Source organism: Phascolarctos cinereus, unplaced genomic scaffold (assembly GCF_003287225.1).
Source record: "Phascolarctos cinereus isolate Bilbo 61053 unplaced genomic scaffold, phaCin_HiC Scaffold_5;HRSCAF=322, whole genome shotgun sequence".
NCBI lineage: Eukaryota > Metazoa > Chordata > Mammalia > Diprotodontia > Phascolarctidae > Phascolarctos > Phascolarctos cinereus.
The window spans coordinates 48,774,091-48,786,957 of NW_027555958.1; the positions used below are offsets into that span (position 1 = coordinate 48,774,091).

Here is a 12,867-nt window from a genome sequence, read left to right on the forward strand (position 1 = left end):
GAAGGAACTCAAACTGAAATATACATCTTGTCCCCCTGTTCTATTCTAGTAAAGTATTGACAGACAATCTCAGGAGAATATGAGATTATTCTAATCAAAGCCAGATGTGTCAGCCCTAGGCTGAAGAGTCTGTCTCTGGGCAGACAGCTGAGTTGGCAAGGACTCAGGTGAGGAGTTGGATGCCTTATTTTTACCTCCCTGACACAGGAACAAGGGGTCACTTGATGAGGCAAATAGACCAAAAATAAAAATACGAAGCAAAGCCAAGTCAGCCGGTGTAATTCACTGCCACTGGAGATCGCCAAGGCAAACATGGTGCTGGATTTTGAAAACAACGGGGTCGTTTTAAGATCATTCCTCGCATTCATCTCAGGTCAAGGGGGAAAAAAGATCAGAGTGATCAAAGCTGAAATTTCAGAACATGATATGATTACGACAGAGAATTGCTCAGCTGGGAACAGCCCCTCACAGCTGGCATGGGGCATCATGAAATTGACTTCTTCAGGAGTATTGGGCTTTGAGCACTCCAGAAGCAGATTGGTGGAAACATTCCAGCAGTGGACCATCCCGAGTTCCTCTACAGAAAGTGTGCTGTGAGTACCTCTAGGGTAAAAAAATAAATTTGGGTGCTCCTAAGTGAAAACTACTGCATTCCACCCATTGCAGAGCCGACAATGGTTAGTGAGAAGACAAATCCTTGGGTGCCAAGAAGAGCAATTCTTGCCTAGGCCTGAGGAGTAAGTTGGACTATGTTAGCAACAGGATTTCAGCTAAACTCTGAGATCTAAGGGGCTGAGATAAATGGAAGGCTGGTTACTGAATCAAGGCTTCAGAGCCAGAAATTAAAATATCAGATGAGGAAGCCAAAATTAAGAGTGTGTTTGGGATTTGAATACTTCTCTGACTGAACTTGATTCCCCAAAGCTTCAGTCTTCTTCTTTATTCTAGCTGCTTCTGTGTTTTGTACCCAGCAAAGACATGCCAATATGATCAAGGGAAGTGTCTCCCAAGTTTCTTCTTGCCTTACACCTGCCTTCATTGGGCTATAGGCCTGAGGTTCACCCAGAGATACCCAAATGACCAAGGTGGTTTCAAGAGCACTGTGACCATGAAGTGGGAAAAATAAAGATGCTGGAATTAGAGCTAGGAAATGTGGGTTTAAGTTCTGGCTTTACCACTTACTAGCCAAATCCATGAAACCATAAGTGAGCCATTTTAACCTCAGATCTCAGCTTTCTCATCTGTAAAATGGTGGTAATAAAAACCTCCACTATCTATTCCATAACTCTGGGATTGAAGTGTTTGCTAAAGTTTAAAGTGCTCTAGAACTGTGAGTTATCATCAGTATCACTAGTATTATCATAGTTAAGAGGCCAAACAACATAGTAGTTAGAGAGGCTAGTCTTTGCAAAAGAAAGGCCTGGGTTCAAGGTCTGCTTTTCACGTAAACTAGCTACGTGACAATGGGTAAGTTACTTAATTTCTCCATACCTTCAGCAACTAAGTTGAAGAACAGTTGTCAACCACCATTAATGGAAGAAATTTCCATGCTGGAATTTCCCTACACTGATGTTATCATAGGTCCTTAGCCCCCTACCACCTCCCACACACAATACCTAGGGGGGAAATCATTTGTCATTTTTATTATCAATTTTATCATTATTATTGAAGGAACATGGTCAATCTGAATGACTTATACTGACATTCTACTGGAATTTCCCTACACTGACATCATCATACATCCATACCACACACACACACACACACACACACACACACACACACACAATCCATAGGGGGGGAATCTTTATCATTTTTATTATCAATTATTATTGAAGGAACATGGTCAATCTGAATGACCTATATTGACATTCTACTGGAATTTCCCTACACTGTTGTTATCATATGTCCATACCACACACACACACACACACACACACACACACACACACACACAACACACACATGCACACAATCCATAAGGGGAAAATCTTTATCATTTTTATTATCAATTATTATTGAAGGAACATGGTCAATCTGAATGACCTATGCTGACATTCTACCAAAGGCTTTAAGCAGATATTCATTACCTCTTTCTTTCTTGTCATCATTTTATAAGAACAAAAAGAAACATTCAGGTGTGGAGCTTACTAATCTCATTCAGAACAACTCACAACCACTTTGGTTCTTTCTCTGGCCCCTTAGAGATGCCAATGGGTGCACTTTGTTAATTCCCATTACCGCACAGTCAGGGATAACTGATCCATGACTAAAAATAGTGTAAGGCTAGCAATGCCACCTGGTTAGGGCTAAACTGAGGATGCCATGGGAACACTGACCAAAAGCTGTAGCAGTCCTCCTGGTCCCAGGCCACACATTCAAAGGAGAGGGTACTGTTTGCACTTACTAACATGAACTTAGTTAACACATTTACTTCCAAGGCAGCTTCATTGTCCATTAGATGAAAAAGTAGAGGGGAAAAGTCCTGTAGTTGGAGTCAAAGGTTTGGGGTTCAGATTGTGACTTTGTTATCTGACTACCAGTAAGACGTTATACAAACTCACTTCCCTTCTTTGTCTCTAACTTTTCCAGTAACATGAAGGGGGTAGACTAAATGACATCTAATGTTTCTTTACTGTTCTATATTCCTTGAGTCTATGTTCATCATGATTATTATTGACTTACATTTAATGTACTACTCAAACAAGGTAGCTAGTTGGCACAGTGGATAGAGTGCCGAGGCTGGAGTCAGGAAGACTTATCTTCCTGAGTTCAAATCTGGCCTCAGATACTCACTAGCTATGTGATCTTGGGCAAGTCACTTAACCCTGTTTACCTCAGTTTCTTCATCTGTAAAATGAGCTAGAGAAGGAAATGGCAAACCACTCCGGTATCTTTGTCAAAAAAATCTCAAATGGGGTCACAATGAATTAGACAGGACTGAAATAACTTGAACGATAACAATAACACTCAAACAGGACAGCTAACTGATACCCTTTTACCCAAGTAAGAGAGAACTTAACACCAGAGCTCTATATCCAGCCTGAATCTCTCTCCTGAGCTCTCTTCTCAGATTACTAACTGCCTACTGGTCATTTGTAACTGTGCAGCAGCCAGACTACAGTAAAACCATCTCAGCAAATGGGCTAAACGAAGTTGAGAGTAAGGGGATGTCTACCCCAAGCATGTGAAGACTTTTCCCAGTGGAATGGGCAGACGGGAACAATTTGTTCCAATGGCCATGAATGTGGCTGAAACAGGCACTGGGAAATGCTTTGAGCTTGGTCAGACATCAGAGATGTCAAGGTCATCTTGACTTTTGTCCAGACATTGGACTTTGATGACTTAGGAAGACAGAGTGAGGCTGATGACTGTGCAACTCTGCCTCACCTAAATGCAATTCACACGCAAGTCAGTACACCATCCCATGATGTTATTTGTCCTCTTCTAAAATAAAGGATAAACAACAACATCTGATCATGTTACTCTCTACTCTAAAAACTCCAGTATCTCCCTATTGCCTCTAGAATCAAATATGAACTTTTCTGTTTGGCTTTAAAACCTCTTTACAAGTTGGTTCCAACACATCTTTTCAGCTTCATTTTTTACCATTGCCCTCACCACCCTGGATAAACCAAACTGACTAGACTTCTCACTGTTACACACACACACACACACACACACACACACACACACACACACACACACCCCACATGTCCAATGTCCATGCCTTTGCACTAATCATCACCTATGCCTGGAATGTATTTTCTCCCCAACTCTACTTAATAGAATTCTTCATTTCAAGATTCAGCCCAAGAACTACCTTCTATACAGTGTCTGTCCTGATCCTCACCACCAACAGAGTTCTCTAATCATTACTGCCTCTAAGATTTCTTCTGCCAGTTTCTTGTGCCCTCTGGGAGGAATCTGTCAAGTTCAGTGGATCTAAATCTGTCCAGACTCACTACAGGTTCCAAACATCCTGTATCTAAGGCAGCCAGCCCCACTTTTGGTTTCCCACCTGAGTGAGATTGATGGAGGGCTCTGATTTGTAAAAGGTCACTTTTTTCCAGGGTCCAAATCAAAGTCAATAATTTTTTTTTCCAAGGATAACTGGCAGTGGGTATGAAGAAATGTATATTCTGATAAATTTTATAGAACTGTAGAACTGGAGATATTTTCTTGTGTTTTAAAAATAATTGTAATAGGCAACTGTGGGAAAAGGTTTTCATTGTTGAAAGGGTCTTCTCAGCAAGGAAACCTCTCTCGATGAAGATCTGAAATTGTCCTGCAATTTAGAACCATAATCATGGAGAGTATCCTAGAATCATACAGCCAATATGTGTCGGTGGTGAGACTTGAACAGAAGTCTTTCTGAGGCAAGCTGTCTATTAAATAATTTCTCAAGTCTCTTTCTAACTCTAACACTTCATGATTCTTTCAGATATTTAGCTTAATAAAGGTTTTCTTTGCTTTTTTTTTTTGTCTTTGTATCCCCTGTAACTACCTTTTTCATATAAAATAGCAAATAATAACCTGGGAACAAGTTAGGGGTGGGGAGTAGGAGGGGAAGCTACTCTCCATTTTTTCAGCAAAGCTACTCCTCATCCCTCCTATAAACTTATCCTTTTTTGAAAATCAGTGTGGTGTGCTAAAACTTTGAGGTCCCTCTCCACTCAACATATTCAAAGAACTGTGCACTGAAAAGAAATTAGTCATGACTGGATTACTTTCTCTCCTTGCCAGGATTGTGGAGACCTCAGCCACGGAACCTTGGATTCCCACAGCCTGTAGTGAGGAGGGGGGAGCAGATGCTTGGCTGTGTAAAAGAAAAAAAAAAGGCCTAGGGATCTGGTGCCAAGGTTTTATTTCCATTCATGCCCCAACACACACCCACACCCACACCCCTTTCTATGACCTCCATCAGGGTATGTGATGATGCAGCTGTAAAACCAGAAGAATACCAATGGAATGTCTATAGAGTGTGAGAATATAATCGCAGCCTGAAAGGAACAATTGGTCCAATCCTTTTGAGATTTTTCCAGCTGGAATTCTCAAAGAAGGTGTCAAACACTGTCACCAGAGAAGACTGCATGCTCTCTGCCCTTTGGCAAGACTGCCAGCCTTCTCACAAATAGCACTCACTTTAGGCATCTCAATTATTTTAAGAATCAACCGACAATGGAATGGATGGCTAGAAGTCTGATCCAATTTTATCAGTAGGCTGAGTGAAATACTAGTTTACCACCTAGGCATGCCATCTTTTTCACTGACCAATCATGATTAACTAAATGGTGATTAGACACTAGGACCAGAGTTCCAGCTATGACATTGAGGCAGGAGGGAGTTGCTAGGGCTGCTTCAGGACAGATACATCAACGTTTCCATCCAACTTGAGTCCTTGAACAGCTAACCTATACAAGAAGTGGAAACATCTATGATACACTCAAAATGAAAAGATATGGACAGACAGACAAACATAGAAAGACAGAGACAGAGAAAGAGGAGAGGACAGGACAAGAAAGGAAAGGAGAGGAAATGGAAAGAAAAATAGAGAGACAAAGACAGAGACACAGAGAGATGAGAGTCAGAGACAAAAGAAGGGGAGGAAGAATATCAGAATGAATCTCAGGTAAAACTGATGCACAGGAGAAACATGACTGTGGTAATTTGAGTGTCTGAAGGTTTATTTTCTGTTTGTATATGTGCACTCTGCTGTCCTACATGGTGGTGTTGTTATCCTTTGTTCTTGAAGAGGACCAAAACAACATCATTATGTTAGAGTCAAGTTACAGTGTGTTCAACTGAGGCTATGAGACCAATATGAGCTCAGAATGCTCTACCACAGGTCAGCACAACAACAGTAACAACAGCAAGTGGTTTCCTCACAGCAACCCAAAGAGATAGGTGGTACAAAAGTTACACTTCCCATTTCCCAGAGGAAACAGAACCCAAGAGACATTTAATGGTTTGCCTAAAGGCAGGCAAAGAAAGCAAGAGAGCGAGGGCATGAACCAGGTCTTCTGATTCTAAACTCAGTCTCTTTCCACCCTAAGGTGCTGCCTCTCACCTAATACGAAATGATTTCTGAACGTGTTCCCCTCAAGTATCTTGGGTCTTAACTATGGCTATGTTCATTCCACTGACCAGATGGCAGTCCATAGCCACACTGAAGGAAGGAATCTGAAAAGATCTTGTCTTTCAGATTCAGTGATAAGGCTATCCATCTGGCTGAGCATTATGAGACTCCTTCCCTTTCTTTAAGCATGGGCCTAACTGGGTCTCAGATGAGACAGTTGGGAATCTTGTAGAATACCCTAGAAAACCTAGTCTATTGTTTCTACTAGAATAAAGAACAAGTGGAATTTGAGGACTGTCTCCCTCTGTGTCTGCCAGCCCTTGTCCTCCCATGCAAAGCATGGAACACAAAGCTAGACAGAGGGAAGGTTGCTCTGAGATCAATGTGAGGAGCTTCTGCATTCTTATTTGTGCCCATCATCTGGAACATTTGCCTTGGAAGCACCCTGTCTGCCTACCCTGATTCTGCTGGCTACTTGCCCCATCTGGTCTTACAGTTCTTGTGCATCTACCTTTGGTATTACTTGACCATAGACCTTGCTCTTCAGATCTTTCTCTTAGATAGCTCTGGTTGGTTGGAATTACAGCCCTTGTCCATTTGCTCCTGCACTGTTGTTCTCAAAGGTCCAGTATAAAAAGAACAGCATTGGACCTGGGGCCCAAAGATATGTGTTCAGAGAGGCTGTATGGAGTAGAAGACAGAGTGCTGATTTTAAACTCCGGAAGACCTGGGTTTGAATCCTAAACTTACCAAATGCGTTATTCTGGGCAAATGAGTTGAACTCTCTGTGCCTCAGTTTCCTCATCATTACAGGGAGGATAATAATACTTGCACTACTTACTTCATAAGTTCTCTCTCTCTCTCTCTGTCTCTCTCTCTCTCTCTCTCTCTCTCTCTCTCTCTCTCTCTCTGTAAATAAAATGCTTAGTAAACTTTAAAGCACCATACAAATGTGAGCTATCATTCTGTCCTTAGCTAACTAGAATCTTATATTTGGAAAATGACCTTAGAGGTTATCTAGGCTAACTCATCACCTAGGGTTGTTGTTGTTTATTTTTCATTTTTGAAAAGGACCAATGACATCATGGGATGATGGCTTGACTAGCGTCTGAATTGGATTTAAGAGGCAGAATTGCACAAAGTCATTAACCTCACTCTCTCTTCCAGAGTCATCAAAGTCCAGTGGCAGGACAAAAGTCAAGATGACCAGCAAAGGCTTGGAATGCAGTGGATTACCTTGGCTTCTTTGATGTCTGACCAAGCTCTAAGTGCTCCCCAGTGCCTGCTTTAGCTCATCTGTCCATTCTTCCAGGAGAATTCTTCACTTGCTTGGGGTAGACATCCCCCTAACTCACCAACAGATTTGAGGCCATTCAGTTACCCTCAATCTGCCTGCTGACATGGTTTTACTGGATTGTGGCAAATCTAGGCTAACCTATCACCTAGGATAGGAATCATCTCTATTACTCTTACCAAGTCATCAAGACTTAGCTTGAATGAGGAACTTAATTTCCTCAAAAACCATATTCCCTTTACAAATCACTAGATTCTCTCAGAAGTTTGGGGTTGGAAGGAATCTCAAAGGTCACCTAGGTCATCCTGTACCCAAAGAAGAACTCTATAACATTCCTGACAAGCAATCAATTTTGAAGACCATCAGTAAAGGGGAAGTTGCCCCCTTAGAAGGCAGCATGTCCCATTTTTGTACATTTCTAAGTATTAGGAAATGCCCCCCCTCAACTTTAACTCAAACTAAGATCTGCCCCACTTCAGTTTCCATGCCTTGCTCCTAGTTCTGTCCTGTGGGGCAAAGTTTCAGCAAATCACTCCAGTCTTTTTGTCAAGAAAACCCAAAAAGGGTTCATGAAGAATCTAATCTAAATCTAATCTAAATCTAATCCTTCTTCCTCTTGACAGGCCTTCAAATACTTGAAGACACTTATCAACTGCCTTCCATCTACTCTGCTCATGTTTTTCTTCTGAGAATTCCAATTACTTTCAACTGTTTCTTGCATATCATAGTTTTCAGTCACTTCACCATTCTAGTTGCCCTCCTTTAATAATAATAATAATAATAATGAAGGTAATATCTATAATAATAATAACAACAATAAATAGCATTTCTGTGAAGATTTAAAGTTCCCAAAGCCTTTCTAAATCCCTGATCATGGGATCATATTTATCTTTACTCTGAACTTTTTAATATTTGCTCACCTATAGTCAAAAGTAATCACCAAGCTAAGGTAGGGAAAACTAAGCAATGTGAACCATTAGGCAGACAAATTAAGTTTTAGACCTAATGCAATTCTAGATCTAAATCTAGGTTGTTACTTGCTATCTATATGACTTTGGAAAAGATATTTAACTTCTCATCATTATTTCCCTTCTCTAGTAAATGAAATATTAAAACTAGATAATCTAAAAGGTCCCTTTGGGTCTAATTTCTCACTTTCTCTTGTGATTCTTATCGATTTCCCTTCACAAACTATTTTTTTTCTTGTTGAAACCCAGCAAATTGTAAAAAGAAAATTACAAAGGATGGGAACAGTCAATGTTGGAGGGGTTGTAGAAAGATAGGCACACTATGGTATTGTTAGAGGAGCTGTGAATCAGTATAATCATTTTGTAAAGCAATTTGGAATTATGCAAATAAAGTGACTAAACTGTCTATTCCTTTTGATCCAAAGATCCCATTATTAGGCTTATACCTTAAGGAGCTCAATGATACGAAGAAAGTCCCCATATTCCCCAAAACTGTTTATGACACTGCTTTTTATGATAGCAAAGAACTGGGGAAAAGCAGATGCTAAAACAAATAGTGGTACAGGAATATAATAAAATGTTTCTGTGCTACATGAATACAAAGAAGCAGGGAAAGATGACCTGATCCAATGTGGAATTAAGTAAGCAGGAGCCAATAAAATAATATACATATTAACTACAACAAAGTAAACAGAAACAATCACAAAACAATAAAAAGTGACTACTGCCAAATTATAAAGAACAAGCATGACCTTAATCCTTCAGACGTGGGAGATCCATGCATGTTGGATATTGCATACGTCTTCAGATTTTTCTGTGGGTTGACCAATTTTTCTAATTCCTCCTCCTGTTTTTGTTATCTGAGATGACTCTCTGTGAAGAATGCTGAAGGACATTTTGGTGATGTGAAAAACAGGAACAGCCAGGTGGCATAGTGGATAGAGGGCTGGATCTGGAGTCAGGAAGGATCATCTTCCTGAATTCAAATCTAGCCTCAGGCACTTACTAGCTGTGTGATCCTAGACAAGTCACTTAACCCTGTTTGCCTCAGTTTCCTCATCTGTAAAAGGAGCTGGAGAAGGAAATGGCCCACCACTCCAGTCTTTTTGCCAAGAAAACTTCAAAAGGGTCCATGAAAATTCAGACACAACTGAAAACCACCTGAATGACAACTGTAACAACCAAAATATATAACTAAAATTGCATTTTAAAAATTTTTTTTTAAAGTTTTAAAAAGATTACCTGGAATACAACTTTCCTCATTGTTCCTGCATCCATTCTGAATTTTAAAATTGTTAACAAGGCAAAGCAAAAATTGATCAGAGGATCATACATTTAGAGTAAGATAATTATCTTGTCCAGCTCCACCATTTTTACAGATGAGGAAAATGAGGCCAGGAATGGTGAGGGAATGTGGCCCAAGTCACATGATCATTAACTATTAGCTCACATTTGAACTTAGATTTCAACTCTAAATCTAGAACTCTTTCTACCATACCATGATATCTTTATATATTTAATTGAATAAAATTTTCAGAAGATGTATGTGTAATTGAACAACCCCTTTACCTTCCTTCCCATAACAACTATAACATAAGATCTTAGATTTAGGGTTAAAGAGACATTAGAGTTCATCATGTCTAAATCCATTATCTCACAGATATGGAAAGTGAGGCCCATAGAGGTTTAGTGATGTGCCCAACATCATTGTTGTTCAGTTGTTTCAGTCACATTTGACACTTCATGTCCCCATTTGGGTTTTATTGGCAAAGATCCTGGTGTGGTTTGCCATTTCTTTCTCCAGCTGATTTGACAGATGAGGAAACTGAGGCAAACAAGGTTAAATGACTTGCCCAGAGTCACACAGCTAACAAGTGTCTGGGGCAAGATTTGAACTAATGCAGATGAGTCTTCTTGACTCCAGGTCTGGCATTCCATACACTGCACCATCTAGCTGCCCCATGTCCAACATCACACACTCAATAAGTAAGTGAGATGGCATTTGCATCCTGGTCTCCCTGACTTCAGATCCAATGCGCTTGCCATTATCACATTTTGCCTATGAGCATACTCTGGTCACTTCTCTGGTCTGTATTACCTTCAGCAAAATATTCATCCAGTCAGATTTCTAAATCTGACTTGAGCGTGTTTTACATTTGAGAAAGCTTACTTCACCTTCACCTCTGCAAAGTCATTGTTTGCATTATATCTTTGGTTGTTGTGACTCCAACTTCAGTGATGTCTACATGCTTTAGTCTTTTGTGGAGTGATCCTCATTTATCAAGTTTCTATCCAGGAAAGGAATGTGTAATGCCTTACCTTTCATGCCTTTCATTTAACTTCAATTTTGTTTGGATATTGTATTCTTCTTGATTTCTGTCCTAAATTGTTACGACTATTTCAGTGATTGCATTAACCTAGCGACTGAGAGGCCCAGTGCAGACATGCTAAATCCTTAGCTTCTTCTTGTAAATGCTTCAAAAATCTTGACTCAAGAATTATAATGATTTCCCTTTTATCAGTTCCTTTGCTTGGAGCACAACAAAGTGACTTTCATCTCTGCAGTTATCTAGAGTGGACAAAATGCTCGTGTAAATCTTCCACAAAAGTTGGCCTACTCCAGTATCTCATTTTGGCTTGGAGATGACTTTGGGCCATCAAAGGTTATGCCAATAAGGCACAAGCTCTGGTAGGCCCCAGCACACTGGAAAGGCTTTGAGCTCAACCTCTGTGATAGACTGCATCTGCTGTTCAAGGACCAAAACCCAACTAAATATGGATAGAAAGGCTTATCACAAGTAGGTTGGCCAACAAGTAATGCATTATTTGGCCTTCACAAACTAGGAAACAGAGATTCTTAACTAAGATGATATTCTTCCTATAGCAGAAAAGGCAGTGTGGTGTGTATTGTGGAAGGATTACTTGGAGTCAGAAGACCTGGATTCAAATATCGATTATACTACTTCCTGTGTGATCTTGAGCATATTGCTTGAATTCTTTGAATTTTAGTTTTCTCATCTATAAAATGAGGGAGGAGGACTAAAGGATGCCTACATTTCCTTCTAGCTCTAAATAGTATGATCCTAAGATCTTGGGAGCAAGAAGAAAAGAATGACTTTGAGAAAAGTGAGTGTGTCATCTTAGAGATTGTAATTACCAAGTATGTCCTTCCTCAGTTCACTCAGACATTCCTCCAGAGAAAGAACTGATGGTGTCTGAATACAAACTGAAACATAATATTTTTCTTTCTTCCTTTGTTTCTTTCTTTTTTCTTTCATTCTTCCTTCTTTTCTTCCTTTCTTTGTTTCTTTTTCCTTTTTCTTTTTTCCTTCTTCCCTCCCTCACTCCTTTCCTTCCTTCTTTCCTTTCTTTCATTTAAATTTTCTTCCACAAAATGACTAATATGGAAATATGTTCTACATGATTGAACATATGTAACCTATCTCAGATTGCTTACCACCTCAGAGAGAGAAGGAAGGGAGGAAGGGATAGAATTTAGAACTCAAAACTTTAAAAAAAAAGTCAAATTTTTTTTTACATATAATTGGGGGAAAATAAAATATTACTTTTAAAAATAGAAATAAACAACTTCCTCTGAAAGAAAAAGAAAAGGATTTTAAAAGTTCAGATTAAAATTAGGTATGATTCCATGGTCAGGGACCAGACAACCCAAAAACAAATTCAGAGTTTGCCCAGTAGTCTTGAAGGTAACTTGCATTTTTTTCTTGTAGGATGGAGCAGCACTGGTCTAAATAGCAATGGTGTATTATCTCTGTCTTTTCATAAGTTATTCCAATGCCTGGGCTGTTCTCCCTTCTTTACTTCTGTCTCTAGGAATCCCTAGTTCTTTTCCAAGTTCAGCTCAGGTGCTATCCACTACATGAAGACTTTCCTCATCCCCCTAAAAGTTAGCCCTCTTTCCTCAAACCCATAATTTTGCACATTGTATATATTAATGCATTTGTATATAGATTATGTTCCCCTCTCCCTGTAAAATGTAAAGTCCTTGAGGGCAGAAATGATTTTGTTTCAATTAGCAATAAACTTACTGTGTGTCAGGGTTATTTTGCCTTTGTATCCTCAATACCTAGTAAAGTGCCTTACATATAGGGGAAACTTAAAGAATGTTGAATTAAAATGAATTTTTATGCAAGTACAGGTTTTATCAGATAGCCTCTGAGACCCCTTTCAACTCTGAGATTCTGTAATTCTGAGCCCCTGAAAATGAAGGCACCCTTCATGCTCTTCTGACTTGGTATCAAAGGGATCTACTCAAACTGCTTCGTGGAAGTCATTTAATGCTAACTTTCTCCCTTTTAAAAATAGCAGAAACAAAGACTAAGTTATTGCCTCCCTGGACGTCAGCAGAGAAGAATTTAGTATATTTTGTTATTCTTCCTATTATACCAGGGTAGTACAATTTCAAGTATAATTATCTCTTCTATTTTGATAATCTCCATGTCGGGTGAGCTGCTCAACCCCCATAGTACTGTCTGCTGTCAGTTCTTGGATCCTAGCTGCTTCTT

General features: G+C 39.6%; 1 long non-coding RNA gene across 1 annotated transcript; it reads left to right on the forward strand.

Annotated features, from left to right (window-relative positions):
- The first annotated feature begins 298 nt into the window (after positions 1-298).
- On the forward strand, positions 299-12,405 carry LOC144457515 (uncharacterized). Its single transcript, XR_013486866.1, has 2 exons — positions 299-593; positions 7,247-12,405. It is a non-coding gene; the product is annotated as an uncharacterized LOC144457515 (long non-coding RNA).
- Positions 12,406-12,867: the final 462 nt, after the last annotated feature.